A 20,236-nucleotide genomic window follows, 5' to 3' on the forward strand; every position below is an offset into this window, starting at 1 on the left:
GCGAACTCTAGCGAATTTGCAGAAAATCCGTCAATTCGCACGCGGCGGATTTTTTTGCTTGGTGATACAATATTGCGGCGCGCGGCGTGGCGCACGGCGTTCACTTTCCGTCATTCAGCCTTTGCCGAGTTGTTTTTCTCGATATTTTGCGAGTGCTGCGCCATTTTGGATCTTGCGGCGGGATCCCGCGGGAGTTGGCGCCCGCGAATACGTAATTGCGGCTTGCCACCTTACCTTGCACAGCACGCATCGCGAGAGTTCGCAATTGCGAACACGTAGGTGCGGCGGGCAGGAACAATCTCGCACTCGCGAAATAGAGATTTTGCAATTCTGCACAAGAAATCCACCAGCAAACAGCATAAACCTTCAGAAAATGATGATTTTTATCAGAATCACTCCTCAGGTTGACATTTGCCTGCACTTTTTTGTTGCAAGGAGTCCATTTTTTTTGGGGGGGGGGAGAGGAAGGAAGTGCCCCACAGTCTCCAACTTCCTGTTCCTGTCCAGCAGGCTCCTCCCAGTGCTTTCTTCATGTGCTGGTCACTTTAATTTGGACCTTGACCTGGAAGGATTACTTTTTGTGGGTGCTGCTGGATATTTGGATTTGAGGCCTTTTTGACTTTCTTTGGATCACTTTTGGATTAGAAATCAACTTTCACAAGTAAGTTTGTTGGGGCATTACAGTTGCTGCAACTAAAATTTTGGAACTTTTTCAGAACATTAAATAAAATATATTGTGGGTAGCCACAGTATCCAGTAGGACCAGGGTTGGTTATGGGTGCATGCATTATACAACTGTTTTGTTGAATTTAAACATCATTGAGGCCATGGATGGGCTGGGATTGTGCTGAATTTTGTGTTTTTTGTCGTTTTTTTGGGGCTGCTGTTGGGGCCTTTTGCCCAGGGGTAGTGAGTGGTGCATGGACTGAGTCTGCCTGTGGGGTCTCACTCTCTTTAATGTAAACATCCTGGATGGCATTGGATTGTGGTGATTTTTGTATGTTTTTCCTTTTTTTGGGGGTGCTACTGTTGATTTGGACTGGCCATGTGGGTGGTGGTGGTGGCCATCTTGAGTGCTGGTACAGGCAACATGTGCTTGGGGTGCAAGGGGCCATTTTGAAGAGAGGCAGTGTCTGAGGCCTGCACTTATTTTGCCTAGCTTTCATCCATTATGCCCAGGGGTAGTGAGTGGTGCATGGGCCTAGTCTTTCTGTGGGGTGTCTTCTTGGATTTAAACACCATTGAGGCCATGGATGGGCTGAGATTGTGCTGAATTGTGTGGTTTTTGTCATTTTTTGGGGGCTGCTGTTGGGGCCTTTTGCCCAGGGGTAGTGAGTGGTGCATGGACTGAGTCTGCCTGTGGGGTCTCACTCTCTTTAATGTAAACATCCTGGATGGCATTGGATTGTGGTGATTTTTGTGTTTTTCCTTTTTTTGGGGGTGCTACTGCTGATTTGGACTGGCCATGTGGGTGGTGGTGGTGGCCATCTTGAGTGCTGGTACAGGCAACATGTTCTTGGGGTGCAAGGGGCGATTTTGAAGAGAGGCAGTGTCTGAGGCCTGCACTTATTTTGCCTAGCTTTCATCCATTATGCCCAGGGGTAGTGAGTGGTGCATGGGCCTAGTCTTTCTGTGGGGTGTCTTCTTGGATTTAAACACCATTGAGGCCATGGATGGGCTGGGATTGTGCTGAATTTTCTGTTTTTTCTCTTTTTTTTGGGGCTGCTGTTGGGGCCTTTTGCCCAGGGGTAGTGAGTGGTGCATGGACTGAGTCTGCCTGTGGGGTCTCACTCTCTTTAATGTAAACATCCTGGATGGCATTGGATTGTGGTGATTTTTGTGTGTTTTTCCTTTTTTTGGGGGTGCTACTGTTGATTTGGACTGGCCATGTGGGTGGTGGTGGTGGCCATCTTGAGTGCTGGTACAGGCAACATGTGCTTGGGGTGCAAGGGGCCATTTTGAAGAGAGGCAGTGTCTGAGGCCTGCACTTATTTTGCCTAGCTTTCATCCATTATGCCCAGGGGTAGTGAGTGGTGCATGGGCCTAGTCTTTCTGTGGGGTGTCTTCTTGGATTTAAACACCATTGAGGCAATGGATGGGCTGGGATTGTGCTGAATTTTGTGTTTTTTGTCGTTTTTTTGGGGGCTGCTGTTGGGGCCTTTTGCCCAGGGGTAGTGAGTGGTGCATGGACTGAGTCTGCCTGTGGGGTCTCACTCTCTTTAATGAAAACATCCTGGATGGCATTGGATTGTGGTGATTTTTGTGTGTTTTTCCTTTTTTGGGGGGTGCTACTGTTGATTTGGACTGGCCATGTGGGTGGCGGTGGTGGCCATCTTGAGTGCTGGTACAGGCAACATGTGCTTGGGGTGCAAGGGGCCATTTTGAAGAGAGGCAGTGTCTGAGGCCTGCACTTATTTTGCCTAGCTTTCATCCATTATGCCCAGGGGTAGTGAGTGGTGCATGGGCCTAGTCTTTCTGTGGGGTGTCTTCTTGGATTTAAACACCATTGAGGCCATGGATGGGCTGGGATTGTGCTGAATTTTGTGTTTTTTGTCGTTTTTTTGGGGCTGCTGTTGGGGCATTGTCCCAGGGGTAGTGAGTGGTGCATGGACTGAGTCTGCCTGTGGGGTCTCACTCTCTTTAATGAAAACATCCTGGATGGCATTGGATTGTGGTGATTTTTGTGTGTTTTTCCTTTTTTGGGGGGTGCTACTGTTGATTTGGACTGGCCATGTGGGTGGTGGTGGTGGCCATCTTGAGTGCTGGTACAGGCAACATGTGCTTGGGGTGCAAGGGGCCATTTTGAAGAGAGGCAGTGTCTGAGGCCTGCACTTATTTTGCCTAGCTTTCATCCATTATGCCCAGGGGTAGTGAGTGGTGCATGGGCCTAGTCTTTCTGTGGGGTGTCTTCTTGGATTTAAACACCATTGAGGCCATGGATGGGCTGGGATTGTGCTGAATTTTGTGTTTTTTGTCGTTTTTTGGGGGCTGCTGTTGGGGCCTTTTGCCCAGGGGTAGTGAGTGGTGCATGGACTGAGTCTGCCTGTGGGGTCTCACTCTCTTTAATGTAAACATCCTGGATGGCATTGGATTGTGGTGATTTTTGTGTGTTTTTCCTTTTTTTGGGGGTGCTACTGTTGATTTGGACTGGCCATGTGGGTGGTGGTGGTGGCCATCTTGAGTGCTGGTACAGGCAACATGTGCTTGGGGTGCAAGGGGCCATTTTGAAGAGAGGCAGTGTCTGAGGCCTGCACTTATTTTGCCTAGCTTTCATCCATTATGCCCAGGGGTAGTGAGTGGTGCATGGGCCTAGTCTTTCTGTGGGGTGTCTTCTTGGATTTAAACACCATTGAGGCCATGGATGGGCTGGGATTGTGCTGATTTTTGTGTTTTTTTTGTCGTTTTTTTGGGGCTGCTGTTGGGGCCTTTTGCCCAGGGGTAGTGAGTGGTGCATGGACTGAGTCGGCCTGTGGGGTCTCACTCTCTTTAATGTAAACATCCTGGATGGCATTGGATTGTGGTGATTTTTTTGTGTTTTTCCTTTTTTTGGGGGTGCTACTGTTGATTTGGACTGGCCATGTGGGTGGTGGAGGCCATCTTGAGTGCTGGTACAGGCAACATGTGCTTGGGGTGCAAGGGGCCATTTTGAAGAGAGGCAGTGTCTGAGGCCTGCACTTATTTTGCCTAGCTTTCATCCATTATGCCCAGGGGTAGTGAGTGGTGCATGGGCCTAGTCTTTCTGTGGGGTGTCTTCTTGGATTTAAACACCATTGAGGCCATGGATGGGCTGGGATTGTGCTGAATTTTGTGTTTTTTGTGGTTTTTTTGGGGCTGCTGTTGGGGCCTTTTGCCCAGGGGTAGTGAGTGGTGCATGGACTGAGTCTGCCTGTGGGGTCTCACTCTCTTTAATGTAAACATCCTGGATGGCATTGGATTGTGGTGATTTTTGTGTGTTTTTCCTTTTTTTGGGGGTGCTACTGTTGATTTGGACTGGCCATGTGGGTGGTGGTGGTGGCCATCTTGAGTGCTGGTACAGGCAACATGTGCTTGGGGTGCAAGGGGCGATTTTGAAGAGAGGCAGTGTCTGAGGCCTGCACTTATTTTGCCTAGCTTTCATCCATTATGCCCAGGGGTAGTGAGTGGTGCATGGGCCTAGTCTTTCTGTGGGGTGTCTTCTTGGATTTAAACACCATTGAGGCCATGGATGGGCTGGGATTGTGCTGAATTTTGTGTTTTTTGTCGTTTTTTTGGGGCTGCTGGTGGGGCCTTTTGCCAGGGGTAGTGAGTGGTGCATGGGCCTAGTCTTTCTGTGGGGTGTCTTCTTGGATTTAAACACTATTGAGGCCATGGATGGGCTGGGATTGTGCTGAATTTTGTGTTTTTTGTCGTTTTTTTGGGGCTGCTGATGGAGCCTTTTGGCCAGGGGTAGTGAGTGGTGCATGGGCCTAGTCTTTCTGTGGGTTGTCTTCTTGAATTTAAACACCATTCAGGCCATGGATGGGCTGGGATTGTGCTGATTTTTGTGTGTTTTTTTGACTTTTTGGGGTGTATAACTGATGTTCCTCTGTCTTCCATTGCTTGTAGGTGCACAAGAGAACCACCAGTGCCAGGAAGAAGTCCTGCTGCGGTGTGTGCAGCACAACGTCACGTGTGGCCACGGACAACTCTGCAACTTGTGCAACTGCGGCCTGCTGTTCAGAGTGACATCTGAAGAAGATGGCCCCAAAAAAAGTTACCCGTAGCTCCTCTATCAAGAAAGTTGCCAGTAAGGAGCAGAAGAAGCAAGTGGCGCCACTTGCCAAGGAGACTGGTGTGATGACGACCGCCACATTTTTTGGGGAAAAAAAAGTACGCCTGCTGCAGCAGCGGGGTCTGCTGGGGACCAAGCTGGGAGCAGCACCTCCGCTCCATTGGGCTCAGTGCCACCACCACCACGCCAACTTAGGTCCAAGCCCTTGAGTGCTTCAGAGACAGCCAGTATAGTTCTTCAATCACCATCGACCAGTGATGTTGGCTCATCGCAAGAAAGCAGCAGCAATGTCCCTCAATCAACACAGGTTGTTGTAGCTCATCTGACGAGTGTTGAACAACCACAGCAGCAACAACAATCACATGTGCAAGTACAAGCCCAAGTACATGTGGAAGGAGAGGCGGCGCATGGAGAGGAGCAAGCAGAGGTGCATGGAGGGGCACAACAAGTGGCCACAATAGTTGTTCCTCCAGAAGTAGGGGCACATCTGGAAATCGACAATCAAGCCGAGGTATCATTCGAGGAAGCCACTCCTCCTGATGATCATTCATTGTCGTCCACATCCCGAGCAAGGAAAAGATCAAGGGTGTTGGCGTCTACATCTTCTTCAAGCCCACCTCCTTCTGATGATCTGGATCTTACTTGGGAACCAGCACCACTGCCGTCTGAGAGTGAGGTTGAGGAGGCACACCATGATCTGACAAAGGTAGCTAAGCGTAAAAGGAAGGTCGTCGAAACTCTCAAAGTTATGGAGTGTGATGACGCTCAACAAGAAGTGGCGTATACTCCTGCTGCTGAAGACTCTCACGACGACGACGCAGTCATCATCACTAACGTCATTGAAGCCCCAGCGGGCATGCAGCAAACAGACATTTTGACCCTAGCCCGACAGGCTGCTGAGCGTGATGATGAAGTCGACGAGGAGGCAATGGGAACACCAGAATCATTGATGTTAACTAGTACACCACAACGTACCGCTTCCATATTTCTTACTCGCCAGAAGGGACCTCCATCCACCTCGACCTCAATTAGTGGTGGTGAAAGTGCACAACATAGTAAAGTTCAGCAATACACATCCTCCACTTCATCTGGCATTAGCAGCACGGCCACCACCAGTATCGCCTCCTCCGGCCCCCACAGACATTTCAAGTCCGCAGTTTGGGACTTCTTTAGTGTTTCTACAAAAAGGGAAAACATAGCCATTTGTAGCATTTGTAAGCTTGCAGTTAGTCGTGGTAAGCTTGGTACCAACTATGGGACTGGAGGCCAGAGAGGTCATCTTAAGAGACAGCACACTGTCCAATGGTTGGCGCACCTAAAGCAGATCAAGGAAGCCCGAATTGCAAGTCGAGAAAACGTTGATGTTCCATCTGATGATGACGAGGAGGAAGAAGTGTCACACACTTCACTTACACCCAGTACCCCTGGGAGCCACACTAAGAGTGTGGGACAGAGTGAGACACCAATGCGAAAAAGTTCATCAGCGAGCGTAACTGGGTCGAAGAAGTTATCATCGTCCCGTAAAATGGTCCAGGGCAACGTTAAAACAATGTTGTTTTCAGACGCGCCATATGACCGCAACCACCCAATGGTGCGTCTGTATAACACTAAGCTGGCTAAAATGCTAGCGCTGGATCTTCTCCCTTTTTCTTTTGTCGAAGGGGTTGGTTTTCTCGAATTAGTGGCAGCGCTCTGCCCTAAATGGAAGGTTCCTAGCCGGTACTATTTTGCCCGAGTTGCGGTTCCAGCACTACATGAAGATGTGCTGGAGGTGATTGGGGCAGCTTTGCAGAACAGTGCTGTTCACACTATACATCTCACAACAGACATGTGGACCAGTGGCGCAGGCACTGATTACATGTGCATCACTGCACACTGGGTCTCTTTTTCAGGGGTTAAAGCAAAGCTAAACGCAGGTGCTGACCTGGACCAAGTTTTTAAAGCTGCTCAGAAACATGCAACACTAGCCATGTTTGGCTTGGAGAAACGTCATACAGCAGAAAACATTTTGAATGAGTTCAACACAAAGGTCTTTCACTGGCTGTCTCCAAAAAAACGCGGCATTGGTTATGTTTCCACGGATAACGGCGCCAATGTAATTAAGGCCATGGAACTGGGTGACTATTTCAGAGTGCCGTGTTTGGCGCACTGTATAAACCTGGTTGTTAAAAAATTCTTGGAGAAAGAAAGTCCAGCATGCCAGTTAGTGGTCACCTGCCGAAAAATGTGCAACCATTTCAGCCATTCTTTTAAGGCCCGGAAGCATCTGAGGACCCTGCTACATGAACGTCGAATGCCAGTGAAAGCACTCATCCAGGAGGTGCCAACACGTTGGAACTCAACCTTCTACATGCTTGAGCGTCTGTATGAGCAGTTTACGGTACTCGATCAGTATTTCTTAACAATGGGTCCAGCTGTGAAGGAGGACCTGAGGTTAAATGCGGCGCAATGGGAGCTAGTTAAAAGCCTGACAGACATGCTTCGTCCTTTTGAGTTCTTCACGCGTGCAGTCAGCAGGGAGGACTGTAATTTGGGAAAAGCTATCCCATTGTTGCGGATGCTGGAGCACAAACTGAAGGCGGTGTCTTCAAAGTTTCAAAACGATGAAGAAAAGCAAGACGCTTTTCTTTTGGCGGAGAAATTATTAGAGCGTCTACGTGGCGATGAACGTCTACGAAAAAGATCCACTCAGAACAGCATTACATTTGTGCTACTATTCTGCATCCACGCTACAAAAAGGCGCTGGCAGGCTCTGCATTATTTCCTTATAGTGATGAAGATGCTACAAAGTACAAACGTTGGGTAGCCTGGTCAGCCATCAGGTTTGAAAAAGAACGGAAGCAAATTGAAGGAAAAGGCAGTACATCAGCATCAGCAGGCCATCCCCAGTCAGAAGACTCCACTTCTGCACCTATGGCTGTGGCACAAGTGACCTCTCAGCCGTTAAAGACACCGGCAACCGCATCATCTGCACCAGACACAACAGAAATATCGGGTGATGAAGACGATTGGCTAGCTGAGATTGGTTATGGTTCTGAAAAGGTCCGAGCGAAAATTCAGCAAAATGGAGGAAACGTGGAGAACTTTGAGTCGATGGTGCAGGACTATCTGAATGACTCAACAGAGGTCTATGTTAATGCTGACCCATTGGCGTATTGGCATGGGAAAAAAGAATTGTGGCCAGAGATCTCCCGCCTGGCTATACATTACTTGTCTTGCCCACTCGCAAGTGTGTCTTCTGAACGTGTTTTCAGTGCTGCTGGTGGCATTGTAACTTGCAAACGGACCCGCCTCTCGCCCAAAAATGTGGAGATATTGACAATGATCAAGATGAATGAGCACCTCATACCACCAGATTTCAAAGTACCAGATCGCACGACGCAAGAAGACGAGGAGGACAGCAACTTAGATGAGGGAATTTCTTCTGCGTTAGGTGACACTGACCTATTCCTGCCTGATCATTTCGCAGAGTATGAGGACGAACTCTTCTTCCCTGACACCGAGGCCTGAAAATGAGCCAATGAATTCAGACATTTTCTTTTTCATACTTATTGACTTTTATTCCTGTGTTTCTGTCTTTCTTTGTTTTGCACAAGTTAATATAACTGACACTTTAAGCACCTGTACTTTTGCTTTTTGGCTGTTTGGGGGTCTTCTAGTTGTTTTCGCCTGGGTTGACGGCTCTGGGGCCATTGCTGGGAAGGTCTAATACCGGAGAAAACTGGTTTAAACAACATTCATGAGGAAAAAAGGTTTTGCCTTTTCTGACTTTTTGCTCAATGTAGCATTTTCAGGGGTCTGTTTGGGGGGCTTCCTGGTTTTTGTGGGTGGGTTTCGGGGCCAGGGAGCACTACTGGGTATGGATAGTTTAGATAGCAAGAGGTTTGAAGGAAATCCATGGAGGCAGAGGGGAGTTAGGGCCTAGCTGCAGAGCGCGCGCGGAGTGATTTGGCAAATTTTCACAAAAGTGACAAAGTCCACATTTTTGTACTTTTGCTTTATTGGCAGTTTGGGGGTCTTCTACTTGTTTTCGCCTGGGTTGACGGCTCTGGGGCCATTGCTGGGAAGGTATAATACCGGAGAAAACTGGTTTAAACAACATTCATGAGGAAAAAAGGTTTTGCCTTTTCTGACTTTTTGCTCAATGTAGCGTTTTCAGGGGTCTGTTTGGGGGGCTTCCTGGTGTTTGTGGGAGGGTTTCGGGGTCTGGGAGCACTACTGGGTATGGATAGTTTAGATAGCAAGAGGTTTGAAGGAAATCCATGGAGGCAGAGGGGAGTTAGGGCCTAGCTGCAGAGCGCGCGCGGAGTGATTTGGCAAATTTTCACAAAAGTGACAAAGTCCACATTTTTGTACTTTTGCTTTTTGGCAGTTTGGGGGTCTTCTACTTGTTTTCGCCTGGGTTGACGGCTCTGGGGCCATTGCTGGGAAGGTCTAATACCGGAGAAAACTGGTTTAAACAACATTCATGAGGAAAAAAGGTTTTGCCTTTTCTGACTTCTTGCTCAATGTAGTGTTTTCAGGGGTCTGTTTGGGGGGCTTCCTGGTGTTTGTGGGTGGGTTTCGGGGCCTGGGAGCACAACTGGCTATGGATAGTTTAGATAGCAAGAGGTTTGAAGGAAATCCATGGAGGCAGAGGGGAGTTAGGGCCTAGCTGCAGAGCGCGCGCGGAGTGATTTGGCAAATTTTCACAAAAGTGACAAAGTCCACATTTTTGTACTTTTGCTTTTTGGCAGTTTGGGGGTCTTTTACTTGTTTTCGCCAGGGTTGACGGCTCTGGGGCCATTGCTGGGAAGGTCTAATACCGAAGTAAACTGGTTTAAACAACATTCATGAGGAAAAAAGGTTTTGCCTTTTCTGACTTTTTGTTCAATGTAGCGTTTTCAGGGGTCTGTTTGGTGGGCTTCCTGGTGTTTGTGGGTGGGTTTGGGGGTCTGGGAGCACTACTGGGTATGGATAGTTTAGATAGCAAGAGGTTTGAAGGAAATCCATGGAGGCAGAGGGGAGTTAGGGCCTAGCTGTAGAGCGCGCGCGGAGTGATTTGGCAAATTTTCACAAAAGTGACGTCCACATTTTTGTACTTTTGCTTTTTGGCAGTTTGGGGGTCTTCTACTTGTTTTCGCCTGGGTTGACGGCTCTGGGGCCATTGCTGGGAAGGTCTAATACCGGAGAAAACTGGTTTAAACAACATCCATGAGGAAAAAAGGTTTTGCCTTTTCTGACTTTTTACTCAATGTAGCGTTTTCAGGGGTATGTTTGGGGGGCTTCCTGGTGTTTGTGGGTGGGTTTCGGGGCCTGGGAGCACTACTGGGTATGGATAGTTTAGATAGCAAGAGGTTTGAAGGAAATCCATGGAGGCAGAGGGGAGTTAGGGCCTAGCTGCAGAGCGCGCGCGGAGTGATTTGGCAAATTTTCACAAAAGTGACAAAGTCCACATTTTTGTACTTTTGCTTTTTGGCAGTTTGGGGGTCTTCTACTTGTTTTTGCCTGGGTTGACGGCTCTGGGGCCATTGCTGGGAAGGTCTAATACCGGAGAAAACTGCTTTTAACAACATCCATGATGAAAAAGGTTTTGGTACTTTTTGTAACTTAGGGTTCGTTAGGGTTAGCCCTAGCAGCAAGATTGCATGTGTTTCGGGGTGTTCTTGGTTTTTGCAACTGAGTTCTGGGGTTTTAGAGCACTCGTGGGAATGTGTAATTTTTGTTGCAAGCGACTTGAAGAAAATCCATGGTGGGAAAGGGGGGATCACTTACTCTGTGAGAGGCACTTAGTGTTCAAAAGATTTAGCCATGTACCCAAAGATTTCTTTATCTTCAATTCTTGTTTGTCAATGCTGTGCTTTTTTTTTCTCAACAAAACCTACCCAAAAAGAAACCCCCATTCCCATCCATTTTCAAAACCCTAACCGTCTCCCCCCGGGCTGTGTGGTTTTGCTTGATGTGTGACTAAATGACATCAATAATTCCACACACTTGCTGGGGGGGATAAGGTCATAGCAACAGGCTGGTGAAGGAATCTGAGGATATATTCTAGACTTACTCAGCTAGCTTCAGTACTATTTCTTGTAGTAGTAGCCAATGTCAAAGAAATTCAACACAAGTACTAGTTATACTTTCTACTTTACCATTTGTTAGGCTCTGTGTGGCACTGTTCTAGTGAACTGTCATCTCATATATTCTCTATCGTACCGTTGTAATGCTATAGTAAGGACAAACCAGGTTTCATTTTCTTTTTTTCCATATGCATGCAACTGCCACTGTGTCACACCACTAGTACCACCGCAATGAGGACATTTAATCCGCCCAGGATTGCCAACCTTAATCGCCATTTCCTGTGGAGCCAGCCCTGGGACTAGCCCTACTTTCAAACACAAATTACAGGTAAGATAAGCGTTTGGTGGGAGGTAGTATAATGGAGTATTAGGAATAGACGAGAGATTGACGGTAGTACTACTAAAGTCCTAGGACTCCTCAGGAAAACAAACTTACTGTTAAACCCCCACCCACCAGACTCAAAAGCAGTAAAAAACAGGTATGGTCAGACAAAGTTTCTAAAAGTATATTTTAGTAGCCCTAACAAAATAATCTCCCGCAAGACCCTCCCTAACCCCAACGATTGTCCTTCAAAAGTCCCACAACCCAACTCCCAATTCCCATCCCCCAAAAGTCTCTAAAAAAGGGGCAAGGGACACTACACTACGGGAGGGTGCTGTTGACTTTAGCGGCCAGGGCATCATACTCCTTGCGGAGGGTGGCATGGTCGAAGCGGAGGCCCTCCACCAAGTTCTTGTAGGTATGGACCGCCTGCTCCAGGTAGGACACTCTTAGGGATAAGCGGCACTGGCGTGCCTTGCAACTCCTGTGGGGGGCAGCTGGTGTCTTTGCTGCTCGGCGGTGGCGGTTGGCTTTGGTAGCCCGGCTCCGTACCGCTGGAGCACTGCGCTGGCTGGCAGCCCGTGGGGGCACGGAGGAGGATGCAGCTGTCCCAGTAGATGTTGTTGTTGTCGTACCGGTTGACTGCGTGTCCTTCTCCTCCAGGGCCACCAGCCGCCGATATTCGGCGACAGTGGCATCCAGCCTCCGTTGCCGGGCCACTCGAGCCTGCTCCCTCCGTGATGGTCTAGTTGATTTGGAAGGAGCAACTATATGAAGAAAGAAAGACATAGTCTGTAACCAATGCTCCTTAAGATTAATAACACAAAGTGATTGAGCACAAAGTTGTGTCACAGCACAAGTAGCAAATTGAAAGCACAGTACATAACTATTGAGGACAGTATCTATCTAACCTCCCACTTCTTCATCCTTGCTCTAACATTAGTGGGAGTTTAAGGAACTAATTCAACGATTACTATGGACTTCCATTACAGTCGACTATGACAGTCCACCAGTCTTATTCTTCTTCTTCGCTCTTGTTTAGGAAAATTGGTACGTTATCTTATGCAAGCCGGCATAATGCCAGCGCAGTGAACTTGCACCCAAGAAAAACATACGCACACCATGATGAGTGAGACAGACTTGCGTTACTGTACCGGTCCAGTACATGCAGGTGGTGAAGCTCTTCCTTTTCTATTACGGGTGGCACTGATAATACTCTGTTACAAGGGCTACTGCTTAATTAATTTAGCTTTCACCCTACAGTGTAAATGAGTACTAGAAAAGGAAAATGAAGAAGCTAAATAATTTGATTATCTATCACTTCACATGGGATGTATTTGATGACATATGGGATGACTTTAGGTGCTTTGCTTATTATTGAGTGAACAGTGATACACCCACACATGAATGACGTACTACTACTAAACTAAAGTTATTAAGAGAGGTAGGGAGTGTCCACCGTAAGAACCGGATATATGCTGTGCTTGCAGTTGCAATACAAACTACTGCTACTATTCATGGTAGTATTTGGACAAAATTACAACTTCTTTTCCTTGCCTTTCCTACACTGGAACGGACGTGCGGGTGCGGTGTTACATGCTCTTCAAGGTAACACTTAGTTCATCCAGTGACCGTCTACTGTCTCTAGATACACATATGCTATCTAAGAGTCAGATAATACCATGATCCAGGCATCCATCCATTCAAAGTATATGTGCACACATACAGTTTCTGTTTCACCCACCCAGGCTGTTCTCCTCTCACCCATCCTTGCTTCATCATTCACCCAGCCATGCACCATACCATTTTCTTTCCTTCCCAGCCACCTCGGGGACCAAGAAAACACATATCATTCTTCTTTGCCAGCCATCATTAAATTTCTCGTCCTTCCACACTTACTTACACCCTTCTTTCGCTTTTCGTTCATCCCATCCATCAAGTTCATCTCAGATCTTATTGGGATTCTTCTCGCCAAAAACTTCACAGCTAAGTCGAAGTACATTTAGAGGAGGCTACTACCTGGTTGATTTATAATACACCCGTGCAGAAAGCACACTATGCAGTCTTCAATCTCAATAAGTAAGGAATATATAGCTTACCTCTTCCCGCCACCACCGTGTGAACCCTCACAGGAACGTCCGGCACTTGCACCGCCTCCTCCCCAGAGTCCTCGTCCTACACCACCACCTCCGCGCTGGCCCCGCCACCAGATGTTCCACCTACAAAGTACATTTAAGAATGTTAGAATACACCACTCACTACTATATAATATTTGGTCTAGGAGGAATAAAGAAATATGAAAAAAACTAAATACAATGTAATAATTTATTGCATTATTTCGTGTCCATAGTTCTGTTTGTGCAGATTTGTCCCTGCAACAGTAGTAGAATGGATTGTCCTAGTATCCAAAACAAAAGTAAAGTAGTATCTTATTCTTTCTTGGTGGTCATTCACCTTTTTATTGTTGGCAATTGTCAAAGCATAAACATTTCGAAGACTTGAAAAGACATTATGGACAATCCCAGAGGACTGCACAAATGTGCAATCTTAGTTAGCTACTCAGACAGACTAATAAGAATAATCTAGTAATACCACAGGGAGTCATAGTCGAGGCAGGATAAGAATTTAGATCCAGTCTACAAGAAGATCAAAGACGATTTAGAAAAAATCGAATGAGGAACGCTAGGAAAAAATAGGTACTCTATATTAAAATTAAAACTTACTGGGGCCAGCAAAGGAGCCCTCGCCTGCCCGATCCTGGCCTGCATCCTGAACAGCACCCTCCTCCTCCTCCTGTGTCCTCTTGCCCCTGGGGGGAGCTGATGTACAACATGAAAGAAAGAAAGACCAGAAAACATGGATGATATTTGTCAACCAAATCAAACATTTCAAAATAACAATACAAAATATTTTGGCGAAATAGCAAATAGATAGACAACTATTCCACGGGATATATCGACCGATCTCATGTGGTATACTACGTTATTAGTATTGCTTGATTTGCGGACCGTTGACTTTGAAAGTTCCTATGTAACTCACTAAACAGACTACTAAAAAGGTTTAACTTGGCCTGGCAGGCAGCAGTCCGCAGCACGCGAAGTGACAGACAAAGTCCATCGTGCTTGCAGATCAGTGAATACTCAAACTATAAATCCACCGACCACCACCACTATTTCTTCTTATAGCCATGTGTCTAAAGGAAGGACTGGACTTGAGTCTGTAGGGGCTGATTTTGAAGCCCCTTGCGGCTCTTTTGCTCCATTGTTGCGTGACTTTTGTGACGCAGCGGCAGAACAAAAGAGGCGCCATGGTGCGGCGTATATTAACAAAGTGACGCATATGGGAGATGCATCACGTTGTAAAGCCCTGCGCCATCGGGGGGCGTTCCGGCGCAAGGGAGGGCGTTCCTGCGCAGGAACAAATCCTAAAAGTGGTTGAGGGAAATCTACAAGATGTCAATCAGTCACTTTTAGGACAATGATGCGTGACTCAAACCCTGCGCCTGCTTGAAGCCGACGTAGGGCTTGATGCAGCATTGGGGAGATCGGGCACCCCAGAGCATTGCTGGAGCTGCGCCATCGTTGGCACGCAACTCCAGCAATGCGCCGCCTTTATGGCACTGATGCGTAAGGCTTCTGTGACGTTTTGGGCCCATGGGTGGTGGTGGCATGGCGCACAATTACTGGCGCATCCCTGCTACTTTGCAGGGATGCGCCGGTAATTGAAAATATGACCCTTAGTGTCTAGCATTACGCAGTTCTTTACACTACACTCATACATAATTTCTCAGGCCAATGAAATGAACACAAAATACAAAACAAATAAGCATAGTAGCAAGGCTACTGAGAAGGAGAGCAGTGCACCTGAAATGCATAGAAGATTTTCAAATATAATTTACCTACAATGTAATCGGCAGCATTATTGCTCTTGGTAAAAAACAAACATGTGCAAATAACAGAGCCGGATAAAACAGAGTAGTGATGAAATAGCTAGAAATAGCTACTACTACTCACCAAGCCCGGGGATCTCTACGCCAAGCACGTCCAGCAAGTCGCGTTCCCGGTCCATCACATCCGTCCAGCGGCGGGTGGCCTGGTTATAAGTGCGCCGGACCCCAGAGAGTTTAAACATGGCCCGGCACACCTTCTCCCACCGCTTCCGGCGCTCCCGGATGCCGTAGCCGGTTGTGATCTTGCCGCCTCCCATGATGGTCTTGGAGAGGCGGCGCTGGACGTGAAATTTTAGTGCGGCCACCTCCTCCGCACTAAAAATCTCCCGAGCTATCACTGTCTCCCCCCTCAAACGCCCGCACGGGAGCCGGGCCCGAGGTGCGGGACCCTTCCTCTTTGTGGGCTTCTTCCCGGCTCCCTTTGCCATGGTCTGGGCAGAAAGGAAGCAAAATAAGAAAGAAGAAATAGAACAGGGAAGAAGAAAAGAAAAGCGTTTAAAAAAGTAGTTCAAAATTAACAAAAAGTAGCAGAAAACAAAAATATAGAGCTAGAACAATAGAGGGATAGATAATAAGTAAAATAGATTAAAAAAAACTTCAAAAAAGCAAAGGATGGCAGAGATTAAGAAAGGATACAGAGAGCATGCCCAGAACCATAGCAATGAATGAGAAACAAGATGGCCCCGCCCGTTCACGACCGCGTGGGTAAGTTCGCGCGAGATTTTCCTCGCGATCACGTGCGAAATTGTACTAGCGAGCCGCATACTTGCGAGATTACACATAGCGGCCGGAAACGGAATTACGTCACGCAAACAAGATGGCCACGCCCATGAACGACCTCTAGGGTAACTTCGCAAACGTAGCGCTACAAGCGCCTTGCGAACACGCACAAAATCACGCGAACATACACGCCGCAAAAAAAACAAATCGTGTATTCGCTCGAATTCGCGGCTTCCGAAATCGATCTTGCACGGATTCGCGCCCCGCAAATCGCGCGAAATTGCAGAAAAACGATTTTTGCAGAACTGAAAGCAATCAGCAGGTGCAAAAGTTCAATCTTAACATTAGTAACCATTCACTCTAGTGCTTCCTGAGGGGCCCCTCCAGAGTTCAGTTGCCTATTTGCAACCCCAAATTAATTCATGGCAGTTGAAGCAGGGCAGGTGTGCTTGCTTTTTTTCACCCCCATAATTTACAGTGATAAACCAACCAGAGGGTGGCAGTGAGGATGTACCAGAGGGTGGCATGGGTGTACCAGAGGGTGGCAGTGGTGAAACAGAGGGTGCTGTGAACCTGTGATGATGAACCAGACGTAGAAACAACATAGTCGCGGCCGTTGCGAGCCGACAAGTAAGTTCGCAATTGCGAACTGGCACACAAATCCTCGCGAACCCTTGCGAACACAAAAAACACAAAAATCGCGGATTTTGCGGATTGCGAATCCGTAAATACGCAAGTTCGCGTACGCCAGATTCGCTAAATCCGCCCATGCTTAATACCAATTGCTTCTGAGGTTAAAAACAGCCTAAAAACTAATATTGGCAAAGTCTTGTTTACATAACACATAGTAGGTAAAAGATAAAAACATGTTTTCACACATTGCTGCCAGTGTTCATATGTAGTATGACCACCCTAAAAGCTATAATCAATCCATAAAGCTAAACTCCCAAAAAATTGGCAAACATTAACATCTAACAGAGAGAGTACACACAAGAGACAATACACTTTGTCATAAACAAAACACACCATCCGTAATGGGACAATAAAAAGCACTAGAACCCGATACTCAGTACTGATTGATAATCTGTGGTTCCATCACGGATTGTGTCATTGAGCGTCAATGTGTTTTGATGGAAAAACGTATTGAACCATCTTTTTCAAGACTGTGTCTGTGACTCTCTTAGTCAAATGAGTTTTTCGAAGAAACTTCAATAGAAATATCTGTATGTTAGAAAACTTATATCAATCTGTCTATCAAATACTGTGTTGTGCTTAATTATAATCACAAGTCATCATAATAACAATAAACATAAACCTTAACATGCACATTGTGGTACTATCCTCACAGTTTGTAATATTCCCTATTCTATATTTCATTCAGTATCTTATACAATGACCTTTATGTAGTTGAATATAAAAAGATGTTTAAATAAAAACAGAAGAACTCATACTGGCAGCAATGTGTGAAAAATGAATTAGTTAGCACTTCTGAGGCGGTATGAAGTGAACACTCAGATGCAGAGTCTCTGCTTCTGAGTGTTTTTGGTTGCTACAGGTAGGCAACACCATCACAGTAGGAGTGCCCTACCTTTACCAAACATGGCCTCAGAAGTGCTAAATAATTCATTTTAAAGGTAAAAGAGGGCTCTTTTATTGAATTTGCTAATGAATATTTTACCTTTAACGATACCCCGTCTATTCCTACTCATACCATTTGGGATGCCTTCAAGGCTACTGCCAGGGATTTTATTATCCAATATGTAGCTAAAAAGCGGAAGGTCGCACGTAAATTTACTAATGACCTTCTTCACAAAATCAAGGATCTGGAGCATACCTATTATACCTCTCACTCACAGGAAAGCTTGACTGCACTTATTGATGCCAAGTTGAAATTTAATAAACAGTCTACAGAAGATGCTTCTCTCTACCTATTGAAATCTAGCTCAAAATTCTACGGTGGGAAAAACAAAGCAGGGAAAATTCTAGCTAATTACTTGAAAATCAAACACAACAAGTTAAATATTGATTCTATACTCGATGATAATGCTGTTCTTAGATATAAAGATACCGAAATCCTTGATGAATTCTCCCGCTTTTATTCTACCCTTTATTCCTCTGAAACTCATTCTACTCCTCAATCTCTCTCCGACTTTTTCTCTACCATTCAACAACCAGACCATTTTCCAATTGACTTAGCCTCCTTGGAATTGGACATCTCCCAGCAAGAATTACTATCCGCCCTTAATTCTCTTAAAAAAGATAGGGCCCTAGGACCGGATGGTTTTACTGTTGAGTTTTACCTTCATTTTTCCAGATTGCTCATGCCCAAATTGCACTCTCTTATTGATTCTTTTGTTACCCTTGACAGCTCTTCAGGTACTTTTTCTGATGCTCACATTTGTATAATCCCTAAGGAAGGGAAAGATTCTCGATATTGCAAAAATTATAGACCTATTTCCCTTGTCAACATTGATTACAAGATTTTTGCCAAATCCCTTGCAGCTCGATTAGACCCATTTCTTCCTGAGTTACTTTGCCCTGAGCAATCTGGTTTGGTTAAGGGACGTTTTATTACTGACAATACTAGACTTCTTTTTAATGTTTTATCTAAATCTCCTCGTTTCCAAGACTCTCTGGCGGTTATTGCCCTAGACGCAGAGAAAGCGTTTGACAGGGTGGAATGGACTTATCTTTTCTATGCCCTCAAATGGTTCGGTTTTGGTCCCAAGTTTGTGTCCTTAATTTCTTTTCTTTATTCTAATCCCAGGGCAGCGGTCTGTGCAAATGGTCTGGTTTCTTCATTTTTTGAGTTGGGTAGAGGTGTTCGGCAAGGTTGTCCTTTATCCCCTTTTGTTTTCAACTTAGCTTTGGAACCCTTTCTCTCCAAACTTAGGCAAAACCCTGACATACATGGTTTCCAAACCTCGCACTCTCACATTAAACTTGCTGCTTATGCAGATTATATTTTGCTCTTTATCTCCAATCCTACTGTCTCCATTCCTGCTTTCCTTACTGAAGTTCATGATTTTTCGCATATTTCTGGATATAAGTTAAACAATGATAAATGTGAAATTTTACCCCTTACGAAATATACTTTCAAACTTGATTTTGTTGACTCTAATTTTACTTGGAGTTCTCCCACATCAAATACTTAGGTTTGCATGTCACTCCCTCCATCACCGATACGGTCTCACTTTGTCTCAATAAATGTAAACAGAAACTCTCCGATCTTACCACAAAATGGCACCCACTGTATCTCTCATGGTGGGGACGCCTTGATACTATTAAAATGATGTTATCCCCTATTGTTTTATACACTATTTCTAATATTCCTGTTCCTATTTCCATGAAGTTTTTAAAGAAAATAAACACCATTCTTTCCTCTTTTCTTTGGTCAGGAAAAAAATCACGTATGTCCCTCCTCAGACTCACACGTCCTAAATCTGAGGGAGGTGTTAATTTTCCTGATTTTCCAACCTATCACAAGGCTTTTCTTTTGCGCCAGGCCTCCTTTTGGTTGCGAGACCCTGATGAACCCTGCCCCTTGTGGGTTACTGTAGAACGTCTCTCTCTCTCTCCCTTTACTTTCGCTGAGTTTCTATCTTTTTCCCGTAAGCCACAGCTACCATCCCTCCCCATACATAAATTCACAGTCAAACTACTCCTAGCCTCTTCCCCGACCCCTCCCACCTCTGTAGCCGATTTTCTATCCACTACTATCTGGCATAATAAAACTCTCCTTATCAATAACAAACCTTTCTTTTGGAAACCCTGGAGGCAAAGGGGTTTAATTTGGGTTTCTCAACTTTTTTCTCATTCCACTTTTTTACCTTTTTCAACATTACGTCATTCCTTTGACTTACCCCATTCCTTTGCTCGTAAATATCTTATACTTAAGGAAGTGGTCATGTCTACTTACTCCCAGATCCAGCACTCTAACAATCACTCTTCATCTCCTAATCCCACCTACCAACTTCACTCCTTTTTGGCTGTTTCTTCTAAAGCTTCTCTCATCTACACATTTCTTCGCTCCATTCCTTCTCCTCGTCTAAAATCTAAGGTGGAGGAGCAATGGGAATGCGATCTTGCTACATCTTGGCCTATTTCCTTATGGGATAGGTTGTGGGTCAAGATCCGTAAATCCTCTAGATCTGCTGCTTTAACACAAACATTATTTTTCATTTACAATAGACTTCTTTTTACACCACATTTGCTTAATAAAAGATTTCCCTCTACCCCTGATTTGTGTTGGTCTTGCTCTACACCCAATGCAACTTTATTCCACATGCTTTTTTCCTGCACAATCGTACACAATTTCTGGAAACAAATTTGGACCCAAATTAACGATATCTTTCATACTCACATCCCTTTTTCTTTTATTTATATTTTTTTAGGTAGTCTTTCCCCCTGTTGGGATCATATTACTTTTGATGTGCGTATTA

Source organism: Lissotriton helveticus, chromosome 3_1, assembly GCF_964261635.1.
Source record: "Lissotriton helveticus chromosome 3_1, aLisHel1.1, whole genome shotgun sequence".
Taxonomy (NCBI): Eukaryota; Metazoa; Chordata; class Amphibia; order Caudata; family Salamandridae; genus Lissotriton; species Lissotriton helveticus.